Source organism: Dromaius novaehollandiae, chromosome 1, assembly GCF_036370855.1.
Source record: "Dromaius novaehollandiae isolate bDroNov1 chromosome 1, bDroNov1.hap1, whole genome shotgun sequence".
Taxonomy (NCBI): domain Eukaryota; kingdom Metazoa; phylum Chordata; class Aves; order Casuariiformes; family Dromaiidae; genus Dromaius; species Dromaius novaehollandiae.
In genome coordinates this window covers 110,832,210-110,844,201 of record NC_088098.1, presented here as the reverse complement: position 1 = coordinate 110,844,201, position 11,992 = coordinate 110,832,210, and positions in this window count along the sequence as shown.

The window sequence follows — 11,992 nt, the reverse complement described above, 5'->3', positions numbered from 1 at the left end:
TCTCTAAAATATTGTAAAATAGCCATAAATCCATTATCATTTTGACACATGAGCAACCTGACCGTGACTCTTTCGTAGGCATAAAAATGTTAAAATAATAGATTATAACATAATTCTTATGGCTTCTCTCATAAAAGATAAATTAAACCTGTGAAATAATTGATGAGTATATAATCTATATGTCAGATATAATCTTTAAATTTGTATAGTTAACATAATGACTTCATGCTCTCTGGCAAAACAGATCCACCCAAAATTTCTGTCAAAATGAAACTTCTTAGACCTCTGAGAGAAGATATTCAATGGCTGACATTACTAGAAGCAAACACCAGGCCAGAGATAGGAGCAACATCTATATTTAAAGTTTCTTTTATCCTCTGCTAGCACCCAAACTCAGTTGCATGCCAAGTGATTGAACAAAGGTTTACACTCATGTATGCTTTCAACTGTCTCCTGAGCACTTGCAAGGAGAAAGTCTAAGTTCATATTAAGCTATAGCATAGGTACAAGTACATGCCAGCCTGCGGCGAGCATGTACATAACTGTGTTTTACAAGGGATCCACACTAAGTGCTGTGATGCATTGGTGGGATATGAAAGTCTCTGCTGCCCTGAGGAAGTTGTGGATGTTACTCAGATGCCCAAGCAATAAACATCTAAAGATTGGCAATGTGAATGTGGGGAGCACATAGGTCTGATGGCACAGTGTGATCTGGTTTGTCTTTTAACTTGTGCATCAATAAATTTATACATATCTAAGTAGACCAATGTCTTCTATTTTCTTCCCAGGTCTGAGGTAAAATCAATAAACAGTATTAAAATTAAGCCAGCTCATTTGCCAAAGTCAAGTCATGGGATTGCAAAAGCAAAATATGAAATAAGTATTACCATTAGAGCTGCTTTAAATATTAGAAAATATTGTAAAAATGTTAACTTTTTGGTAAAAGTAAAAAAAATCCAACTACTGAAATTCTTTTAGAAAATTTGGTTTTAACAATTCCCATATGTTTCAGTCTATATCACTGTTCTTTCTGTGCTAGACTTCCTCTCTATATTTCATTTCCCATCAAATATTGCAGTCTTCCTATTTGCTGAGCTGACACTCAAGTGCTGTTCATGAAAGAAGATAGTTTCAGGTGATCGGTCTGTAGAATTGAAGACAGGTAAGAGGTATCTGAACTAAAATTTGCATGAAGTAACATGATGTCTCTCCTGAATCAGAATTTGGGGGGTTAGATATTTTATTTTTTAAAATTTGGGGGAAAAAATTGTTGTGTATTTTTATTCACATTCAAAAATCTACAAAAATCAGAGACTTTTTAAATAACCAACTCAGTAGAAAATCTAACAGCTTTGCCAAAATGTTTGATGTGGTCACTGCTTAAATATTTAAAATGTTCAGCAGCCCTTAAGGTGAATAAATCGACTGTAAAACTTCATTTTCAATAATTTTGGTCACACAGTTTCTGAAATTTGTTATCTAGCCAAGCATCCAAAATGTTACCATGCAAATTTAATGATCAATTACAAGATGGTAACACAAAGTCATCAGAAAGATGATATAAACAGACATTTTTTGAACAAACCAAAGATTTAATTAATTTGTGTGAATCAATCTGGTCAAACAATCTGGTAAACAAAAAAGGAGATAAAATTCTCAGATGTTCACAAGAATAATTCAGCGTGTTTTATGCACAGAGTATGTGCAAGGCTAGAGAAAATGAGAACGATTGAGCAAATGAATCACTAACTCTTCAGTGCTGGCTGACCTATGCCAATCATTAAACCTGGGCATCAATTCTGATGAGCTGTGCATTCAGCAGAATGATATATGCAGCAGCTCTGATCAAGTATATTTCCTCAAGTAAATGCTGCAGGTGGTATAATCAGCAGAATTAAAGCAGTTAGACTGTACAAGGCTGCCAAAAGCTGTGCTTGATGGTTCACTACTTCTCTAGCTTTTCCAGCAAGCGTGTAACTAGTACTAAGTGGCTTGGTGGCTGCTGCTGCTGCTGCTTGAGAAGCTGTAAGAATATGCTGAGCTTTGTAAATATGTCCATTTTATACAGTCCATGAAATTCACACTAATTGATCTGCAAGAAAAAGCAACTACCCATTCAATTACTGCATCTTCCAAGTGCCTTTTAGGAACCAGCAAAATCAATACGTTTCTGTAAATAAAATTGGAACTATGTCAGTGTGGCTATAAATTTGACAAAAAAGCTGGCAAATTTAAACTAATAACACCTTAATAAAATACACATCTGTATATCAGCAATTATTTCCCTGTGGTCACATTTAACTTCAAAGAAAACAAGATACTTCTGAAAATAAATACTTTACCGTTTACTATTGCAAGAGAGTTTTTTTTTTCTCTCTCTCTCTCTACCTGTTACTGTGTCCTAAATGTTTTTTGGTGTTGTAGCCTTAATTATATTTCAGTTGTATTGAAAAAAAAGCCACTCTCGGCTTAAAGACCTATGAACATGCATGAGCAGGAGCTGGCAGTCACTTGGTTGCTGCAGCTGGAAGCAAAGGTGGCTGTGTTTAAGCTATCTCAAGCTGTCTCTGGCTAGGGAGCTGCACAGCCATCTTTGCTCAGCTCTGCACTCTGAGAAGCTCCGCTCTCCAACACGAGTGAAGGGCTTACAGAGGGAGATTGTGCAAAAAAGCCACAGCTTTCCTGCCCACTGTGCATGTTTCCTATCTGAGAAGCTTAATCCTTAAAGACTTAAGGCCCGCACATTTTGTCCAAGCTCAGATTTAGTCATGCTTTAATGAAACATCCTTTCAAGTTATATTGACTCTATTAATAAGCTCCCCAGTGTTGTTCAGTGAGTTTCTGGGGTGATTGTCAGCTGGCTCTATCAATCTCTGGAGAAGTTTATTGGCTATGGTGACCAGCCCATTACTTCTGGTTGTCTCAGCCCTTGCGGCGCTATTGTGTCAGTGCTGGTTTTGACTCTTCTTTCCTGACTTCAGATGTGATGTTTCCAGCTCATACGTACTGTGTCCATCTAAGGGAATAATCTCTTGCAACCATGGAGCAACCTATTAAAACAGGACTGTGCCTTTGCAAGCTTTGTTACCCATCATGAAGTATTCCTGCCTCTTGGGGACAAAAAATCACATCAGGCACTTTTATTTTGGTTTCTCTTATCTATTTTTTACACTCTGCAAGTCCCCAGTGACTATTCCAGGTTAACATTCAATTTGCATCCATTTGTAGCTGGAAAAAAAGTTATCTCTGTATTTTCGGTATATGATAAGTCTGCCAGGTGCCTTTCGGCTGTGGTACTAATCAGTTTATAGGAAGTTTCAGCTAAGACTGGCCTCTCATAAATAAAGTTATAGAATTTTTATACGAATGGACCAAGGACAAAATCACCTCTTTGGGCAAGTGGCATTTTGCTTTTGCTCATACCTACTGATATACAAGCCACCAGTCTCCAATGTTGACCATATTTTGTTAAGACATGAACTCAAAACAGCCCCTTGAAGTGTCTATAGATAGTATAGTTCTGTGTTTTCTGTTATAGTATCCCAGCAGTGTTAAAACTTAAACTCTTTATTAAGATTTGCAACACAGGCGCACTGAACAGCTCTGCACATCAGTGCTTTTAAGGTATTGACAAGCAGCTAATGTCACAGACAAATACCTTGCTGGTTTCATTTCTCTCCTGTGGCATTTCACTTCTAATACACAGAATTTATATTTGTTTATTTAGTTGTGGGGCTGATGGTTTTAGAACTGGCATCTCAGCATGTTTCATCTTTTCAGAACTACCAATTCCCGAACTTTCATTGCTTTTCCCAACACGGGTAAGGAGATTATTTCTGTATTTATCACGCCCTACCAATACTATCAAGTTGTTGAATTTTCCAATGAAATAACTTGGATGATGAACCCAAATGCCGGTCCTTTGAAATGATATGTTCCCAAAAGGTATAAAAAAAAAGTAAACTTGTGCTCTGGTTTTGTACGGTAACCAGCTAGAGCCCTGGTGATACTTGGTAAATGGTATGGTAAATGGTATCAGCTAACTCCCCAGTAATTTTGCCCCTTAAGTATTGTAAAATCATAGAATAAAATAGTTTGGAAGGTTATTTGGCACTGAAAGTTATGTGGTGCTATCACAGAATAACAAAATATTCTCTTTTTACTTAGTCTTTCTTAGAGGAAAAGAAAAAGGAGCAGAAGAAGTTTCATAAAGTGTAAATTATGAATCCATGGTAGGACTCAAGTTATTCTAGTATTTACTCTTTTCAAAACTCACCTACTTCCTGAAAGACAACTTCCAAAGTTTTGACTTTCAGCTGTTCCGGAAGTGCACCTGCTTAACAGGATGAACAGGCAAATATGCTTGAGCCTGGCATTGCTCACTTCCCCAGATACTGTTACAAACTGAATATCTAATTTTTTTTTTAGCCAACTGTCTGTACCATACATAAACCACATTACAATGTTTGTTTCATCTTTTCACCCTGTAATATCTACAAACTATCTGCAAATTTTATCTTCTAGTTATAGTACCATTTTTTGGCACCAGGTCTAGTCTTTATATTTATGTTCAGCATAAATTAATGAATGTCTCACTTGCTTTTATTCTGATATTCATATCAAGTCCTGCAGAAAGATTCTCTATTGCTCCTGTGAAGAATTCCACTGTCATCGTCTGTGTATCCTGTGCTGTGTTCATGAGTACTTACAAAATAAGGTAACATATTGCTTCTTTTGGCATCTTTTTGCCTATGATGCACACTGTCTCGGCTTATGCAATGTATATGGATTTCTACAGTCCTCTGTGGAGGTTGTTTTTGACCTAACTGCCACAAGTCTACTTTATTTGTAATATTCTGTACTGTTTATGATGATCTTCCAAAGCTTCATTAGGCTCTGAGCAAGTCCGTTGGGCTCAGAATTTCCACATCAAGATGTGAGGTTAGAATTCAGAAATCAGGTCCAATACCAAGGGGTAGTGACTCTGATTACAAGGTCTGTCTGTATAATATAGACATGACGATCCTGATGTCTGCTGAATTAGAGCACTAATCACTCCCATAAGCAGTGGTCTGTCTTCCTTTTCTTGCCAAATTCTAATGGGTTCCTAAGTGATTATTTCTAAATCTTCCAATAGTTTCTTTGTGGGGATTTATCTGGTCAAATGAGAACTCTGCAGTAAAGATATCTACAACTATGTTAGTCATTTAGACTTTATAATCAATTAGAGAACATAGACACTTCTAGGAAGTAATTCAACTTACCCTAAAGTGGTTTTCTAAAATAGATGAATCATATTCTAGAAGATCCTATTTTATCTCCAATGGCTTTAGAGGAGTCTATACAAATAGTTGAGAGCTATAGCAACATTCTAGGTGTCTAAAGCCAAATGAGGATTAATATTAGCCTTTAAATCTTCCCAGATTTGTATGAAGGACTCAGCAAGATCAACTATTAGCCTTATATCTCTAATGAGTTCTTCTGTGTTTTCACCTTTCACAAGTCTCATGTTTCTTTTTTTTCCCCCTTTTTGCAGAGAATGGATAATCCAAAGGGTTTTGTAGTGTAGCTAACTTCCCTACCTCTTTTAACTGAAAACTGTTAAACATACGAGAGTGTCAGAATCAGATACCAACGAAAATAAAATTATTTTCTACCTAGTTTCAGTCTTCATTGCACCTATGGCATGAAGGTGCAGCACGAAGTTTACTTAAATTCTCTTCAGCTGTGCTTCATGCGCCAGAGTATATTTTTACTGTTATATTCCTACTACTTTCAGTGTTAAGTAATCCGTTGGTGCCTAAGATATGAGCAGGAAGTATGTTGGGTTTTTTGTGGTCCAACTAGCTGAGCATGACAACAGCAAGAGCTACACTCCCTCTGGAAAAACAAAGTCTTTGGCCCGCTATGCCTACCTGTACTTTTGCTAGTCTAATCCTAATGCTTCAGGTGGCCTCAGCCCTGAGTTTAGAATGAATCCTGTGTAAGTAAAGTTGTTAGCAAAGCTGTGAAGGTGCTGAGATCCTTCCTTGCTGAACTGATTGAATGGCTTCCTGCCCAGAGAAATGGAGCATAAAAAGGGCTTTTGCTGCTCCCGTGGCAGAACAACAATATGCTCACTATCTAGATCATGAACAGACCAGCTAACTTTTTATTCTGTTGGACACATGACAGGAAATCAGGAAGAATGCTCCAGAATATTAAATGGGACAGATGATCTGTTAAAGAGATTTGCTGTTGCTAATACTTTTTAAGTGGCAGTTGGGGTCTGCAAAAAAACTGAAAGAACCAGAGAAAGCTAAATTACTGCTGCTATTCCAATTTTATCTGTGCACACTTGGGCGGGCCTTCAAAATGGAGGGCCAGAATCTTCCCTGCATTTGTTTAGGTAGAGATGCCAGCAGTGAATTTAGCAATCAATCAGCAGTCAACTCAAGCCAATCCAAATTTAATGCTTCTATTGAATTCTCTGTGGGAGTCATAGGTAAGATGAGGTTGAGGGTTCCATCTTTCTCTTTTTTCTTCTAATTTAACTGTTGGAAGATTCTCAATGCAATTCATCTGCAAATGTGGGAGATGTGATGCTTAGCAACAAAAAAGTATTAAAGCCATTGTGAAAGCCACTGATAAGGTCTCCCATCTATATATCTCTTTAGCCAGCTATGCTTATGTACACAGAGCCGACAGGGGTTAATAAAATTATGTGGAAATGGAGTACCTGTCTTGTGAAAACAGACTATGACTATGTCTAAACGCTGAGACAGAGTATCATTTCCCCACTTCTGCGGCACTGTCAAGGTCCAGTTTTGACTATGAATGTTTTAATTCCAACAGTCCTGCTAACAGAAACAGCAGTCTTCCACAGAGAAAAATTTTGGTTGAATTCTGTGACAGTGGCATTGGCCTCACTGTAGTGAGGTAAATCATAACATTTGTACTTGATATAAAGAATGATGTAAATGGCAAGACTATCATCAAGACTTGCAAAGAGGCAACTTCTGAATCACCAGCACATAGTTAGAATGAGATTTTGGACCAGAAAGGATGGCACTGGCTGCTGAGACAACATGGGCAGGGTTGGAGGATGAGTAGAAAAGATTTGAGAATTTAAGGATGTGTGGATGGGGAGGAAACTGGGGAAATTTTGTGGAAGCTGACTGAACTCTCAAGTGGATAACACAAAATTTTAGAAGACAGAATCAAGCCCTTTTTTCAAGTACAGGATATATTTGAGAAATTAAAGCCTATGCACAAACCATAGTAGATGCCACAGTAACCTGCTATGATGATGACAGATGCAACCAGCAGGAGAAGTAGGTATCTCCAAGCATTTGAGCTGCCTAAGGAAGTTGGAGATGACTGCTTCTTTATTATCTTAAGAAGAACTCCCCATTTGGACCCAGTGGCGTGTACTGCTACTACTGTGCATGGTGTCTTGTTTTTTGGGCCTTTATTTTTTCTTTTCAGTAGAAATCTATCCAGTACCACGGAAACTGTTTGTTCCTAGAGGAATGCAAGCTGATGGGAAGCCTCTGCAATTAACTTTGAACTGCACCGGTTAAAAAGAAATCCCTGTTTCAAATTAAAATACATTGTTATACCAATCAATCCTCAAAAAAACACCACCACATGTGAAATAACTGCTAACCTTAACTGAGAAACCTTTGACTAGAGAGGAAGAGTTGGAGATGCTAAAGATAAACCTGACAGCAGAGGGGGCCAGGAAAGTGACGCACAGGAAGCTCATAAGATGGATTAAAAAAGTGAAATAAATTGTGGAGATGTGGTGAAACTGATGCTGCTCTATTTACATTTGCTGACTCCTAAATCAATTCACAGCAAATTTGTACTTCCAGCTTGTTAATGAGGCAGAGCACCAGAACCTCACAACCTGAAACCTAATATGGAAAACTGCTCCTTAGAAAGTGCCTTGTCCTTCTGGGGATTTTAATATTCACACCTGATGTATTCCTGGCATCAACCTCCTTGCCAAACAAACTGCATTTTGCTGGACAAGTATCACTTTATACTCTTTAATACAAACACCAGGGTCATTCTGTGACTGTTCTTTATTCGCTACTCTGCTCTATTCTGCACTGATGAAGCCAGAAGCAATAACTCTTTGAAATTATTAAGCAGCATTTTCTCTGGAAATGCTGACTTAGATTTACATAGCTAGGGCAGTGGACCAACAAAAGACACCACAGCATGGAGTACGCAGAGAGGTGCTCTGTGAAAAAGGAATAGACGAAGTTAGGAGGCTAATAAAAAGTATCTATTCTTTTTTTTTTTCCTCCTTCTTTATTCTTTAGGAATGACAGGGTAATGAAGCAGAACAAGAGGAAAAGAGAATCAAGAAATCTTGTGCCTGTCAAGCATTGTCCTTTGGAGACAAGTCTGGGTGGAGTTTCTGCCCATTAACCATGTTGTGATCAGCTCATGCTATTGTGCTGGATCTCTGAGCAACTTTCCAGGTGAGTGAAAGTTAAACCAGAATCGGCTCTTTGAGTTGCAAAGCCTGACACCAGGACCATATATCTACTGTATTATTGTCCATATAAAGGAGAAACCCAGCTGTCTTTTTGACTTGACCAAACCTAAAACAAGGAGATATACATATCTATGGCTTCATTCTCATTTGCTTCTCTCTACAGAACTTGTTCCAGAATATATCTCCCAATTTATGTTTCATCTTGCTGTGTAAATATTGCTCTCCTCATATCTCCTTAGATTAAATTTTGATCTAGAATAATTTTATTGGAATCAAATTAGCTAAAACTTTGACTTGATTTCTCTTAAAAGTTTTTAACCTCTCCACTTTCACTATAATAAGATTAAATGTGTGTGAAGTTTCTAGAGCACAAACCCATACTAGAGGAGAATGAAACAGTTCTTGAAACAGAAGGAAGCATCTGAAAACTCCAATCCTCCTTCCTGGCCAAGAAGAAGCTGTAAGCCAACTCTGCACTTGCCTAATCCTGCAAACTTCCCAGCATCAGTGCACTCCAGTACCAGTTCACAGAGGCGAAGGGCTGATCTAATTTTCACTGATTGCCAACAGCCTCAGGGGGCTGGCTGTTCTAGCAACTGGAGATCAGCCAGGAGTAAAGTAGCACTGGCCACCATCCCCTGTGCTGGTGGCAGGAAAAAAGAGGTGAACAAACTACTGCAGCAACTGCTTGAGGATTCCTGAAATGGGACAGACTCCCAGCTGCTGCAAGCTACTGTAGTTTTTAGATCAGCTTTGACCCCATCAGCTGTTGCAAAACTGTCCCCAGTTTGGTAGGTCTAGCTTCATGCGTGTTTCCCTTCCTGTTGTATCGCATGCCAAAAATGGCTTACTGTAGAAAAAAACTGGTGTGTTTACTGTTTTCTAAAATCAAGTGAGCTATATCCATCAATTCAGTTTAAAATCTCTGAGTACTGTGGAACTGTAAATGATCCCACAAACAAGACAGGAAGTGAATAAAGCTGCAATGTCTTAAGCTACCTTCTTTTAAACCTGAGATTTTAACACCTCAGATCATCTTTAGAGAGTATAGAGAAGGCAACACCTTATAAACATTGTACAGGCATTCATCAGTAATGATAATCTGGAAAAGTACATAACTAGCTGTGAAACTTACCAAAGTACAGTTGAGCATGGTACAGAAATCCCTCCAGCTAGCAGTTATCTAAGCCAGTAAATCAATATGGCATGGCACGACATACTGAAGACTTGCTAGCTCTCAGAAAGGCAGTGCGGTGAGTCTGAAACCGTAGTATAGGCACAACATAGACAAATGCTATTCCAAGTGTGTTTATCATAAATGTATCTGCATAATGTAAGATCCACAGCTTCTTGCTACATATATGCTTGCCTACAGATATACCTTTTATTATGCCAGATGATAAAACCAGTATAAGAGTATCTGTATTACTTGCTTACATGAAATTACTATAGGGGTATAAAATGTTTTCACTTTTGAATGCCATATTTTGAGGGGGGGGAGGCTCCTTTTCTGCTACTATGGATACACATACTCAATTATTTTTACTATAAATTACCAGTTACTAGTAAAAATGGCATTTTTAAATTAAATGGCACCACAGATTAGATATAGGTCAGTATGAGAAGTAACAGCAATCTTGCACCAAAAAAGGTATCCAAAATGTGTAAGTCTGTTTATATAAGTAGGTTCTTAATAGATCACAAGATAAAATTACATTATTGTAGCCAATGGGATGAAAAATTTTCAAAACGTTATTTGCCAGAATTTCACCGTTTTTGTAATAAATCCTCTGCAGGTCCAGGGTAAATGGAAAGAAAACCCCAAAATATACAGCAACCCCACATCTAAGCCATTAATATGAGATGTGAGAGATTTAAGGAGCCTGAAAGTAATTTCTCTAAACCCTGTTAATAACCTTAAACTTCTGCAGCAAGGCATCTCACCAGTGATACTCCAAACAAAATCAAAAGTGGAGAATTTAAGGGACACATCATTCCTAGAGTTGGTTTGGCTTGCATTTATTTTGTGTATATTGATGGAATCAACTGTCACCCACCCTCAGAAAAAGTTCTCCTAGGTTTTAGTCTGTTTTGTTGTTGTTTTTAATAAAATTTACCCTTTTCCCCCTTTTTTGACAGTCATGCAATATTAAGTGTTACTGCTGTTAGAGCCATGGCAGGAAATTCAGCTGAGGATGTAGTCTTAAAAATGCTTGCTTTGCAGTTCCAGCTATGATGGAATTATCCACATTTTATTCCAAATTGTCATTTTCACTAGGAATACAGTAGCCAACAGAGAAAAGGTCTATTATACAAAATTAACAGTTCAGTAATATATTAAATTATCTACCTTCTAACCTTCATGACATCTCTAAGTAAATTCCCTTGGAAGAAAATCTTGCCCATAATGGTTATACACAATGGAATTTACTTATACCTGAATTTATTCTTGTGATAATTATTTGAACTAATTAAGAGAAAAGCTCTATAAATAATGGAAGTTTTATTTGTCAATGGATAATTATAACAGGACATTTCCCTCCTTTTCAGATAGCTTATTTCACATACATATTTTCCAAAACAATCTTCTTCACTGAAAATTTTAGGCACTTCTTTGTTCAATATGCAGACTTTGATAAATACTGAAAACATTCTAAAAAGTTACTCAAAATAAGCTGAGGATATGCCATAGTGTATATATATCTTAAATTTGAAAGTTAAAAGATGTGCTTATTAACAACTAACGATACTGATTTATGCTGACTCAGGAGTTAGTCCTTTACAGATATTTTCTGAGTGTATTCCCTGTAGGTTCAAAAATGTTAACACATTCTTAAATGGAAACATATCAAAATATAAATACATGGCTTCTTTCCCTCACTTATGCACATACACAAACAAGGCAACTATAGAAAATGGTCACTGAGGCTTTCAAATTACAGAAACACATTTGGTTGTAAAATCTAATGTTTTTTCCACCTAGACAGATGAAATCCGGAACATCTCTGGGATCCAAAAATTTCTAAATACCTTTGTTGTCAGAGGAAACCTACACTTTCAAGTTACCCTCCACATCAGCCTATGTGTACTTCAAAGGTTTCTGTCTACCTTTTGAAGTATCTATATCCATATCCAATGCTAAAGCTTTTCTAAGTGGAGACTGGCAGCTGCAAAAATAGACTATAAATCTGGTTTCAGCCAGACTTAAGTAGATTTAAAGAAATATTTTTAAAAGTCCTGAGAGCCTGTCTTGAATACCGTGCCAAGAATTTCTACCTTTAAACTTTCACTCAGTAACTCCATTCCCTAGTGGCCCATCAGAAACCTCTCTGCTCCTCATCACCTTCACCTTAATGCTTCTTAAGAAAAAACAATGCTGGATATGAAGTCCCTAATGTACACTGACTCCAATGAAAGGCTGGAGCAAATGGTCAATGCTTTATCTTTAGATAAAAATAAAAGTATTTTTTCCATGTGCTGCCACATTGATAGTAATAGAAA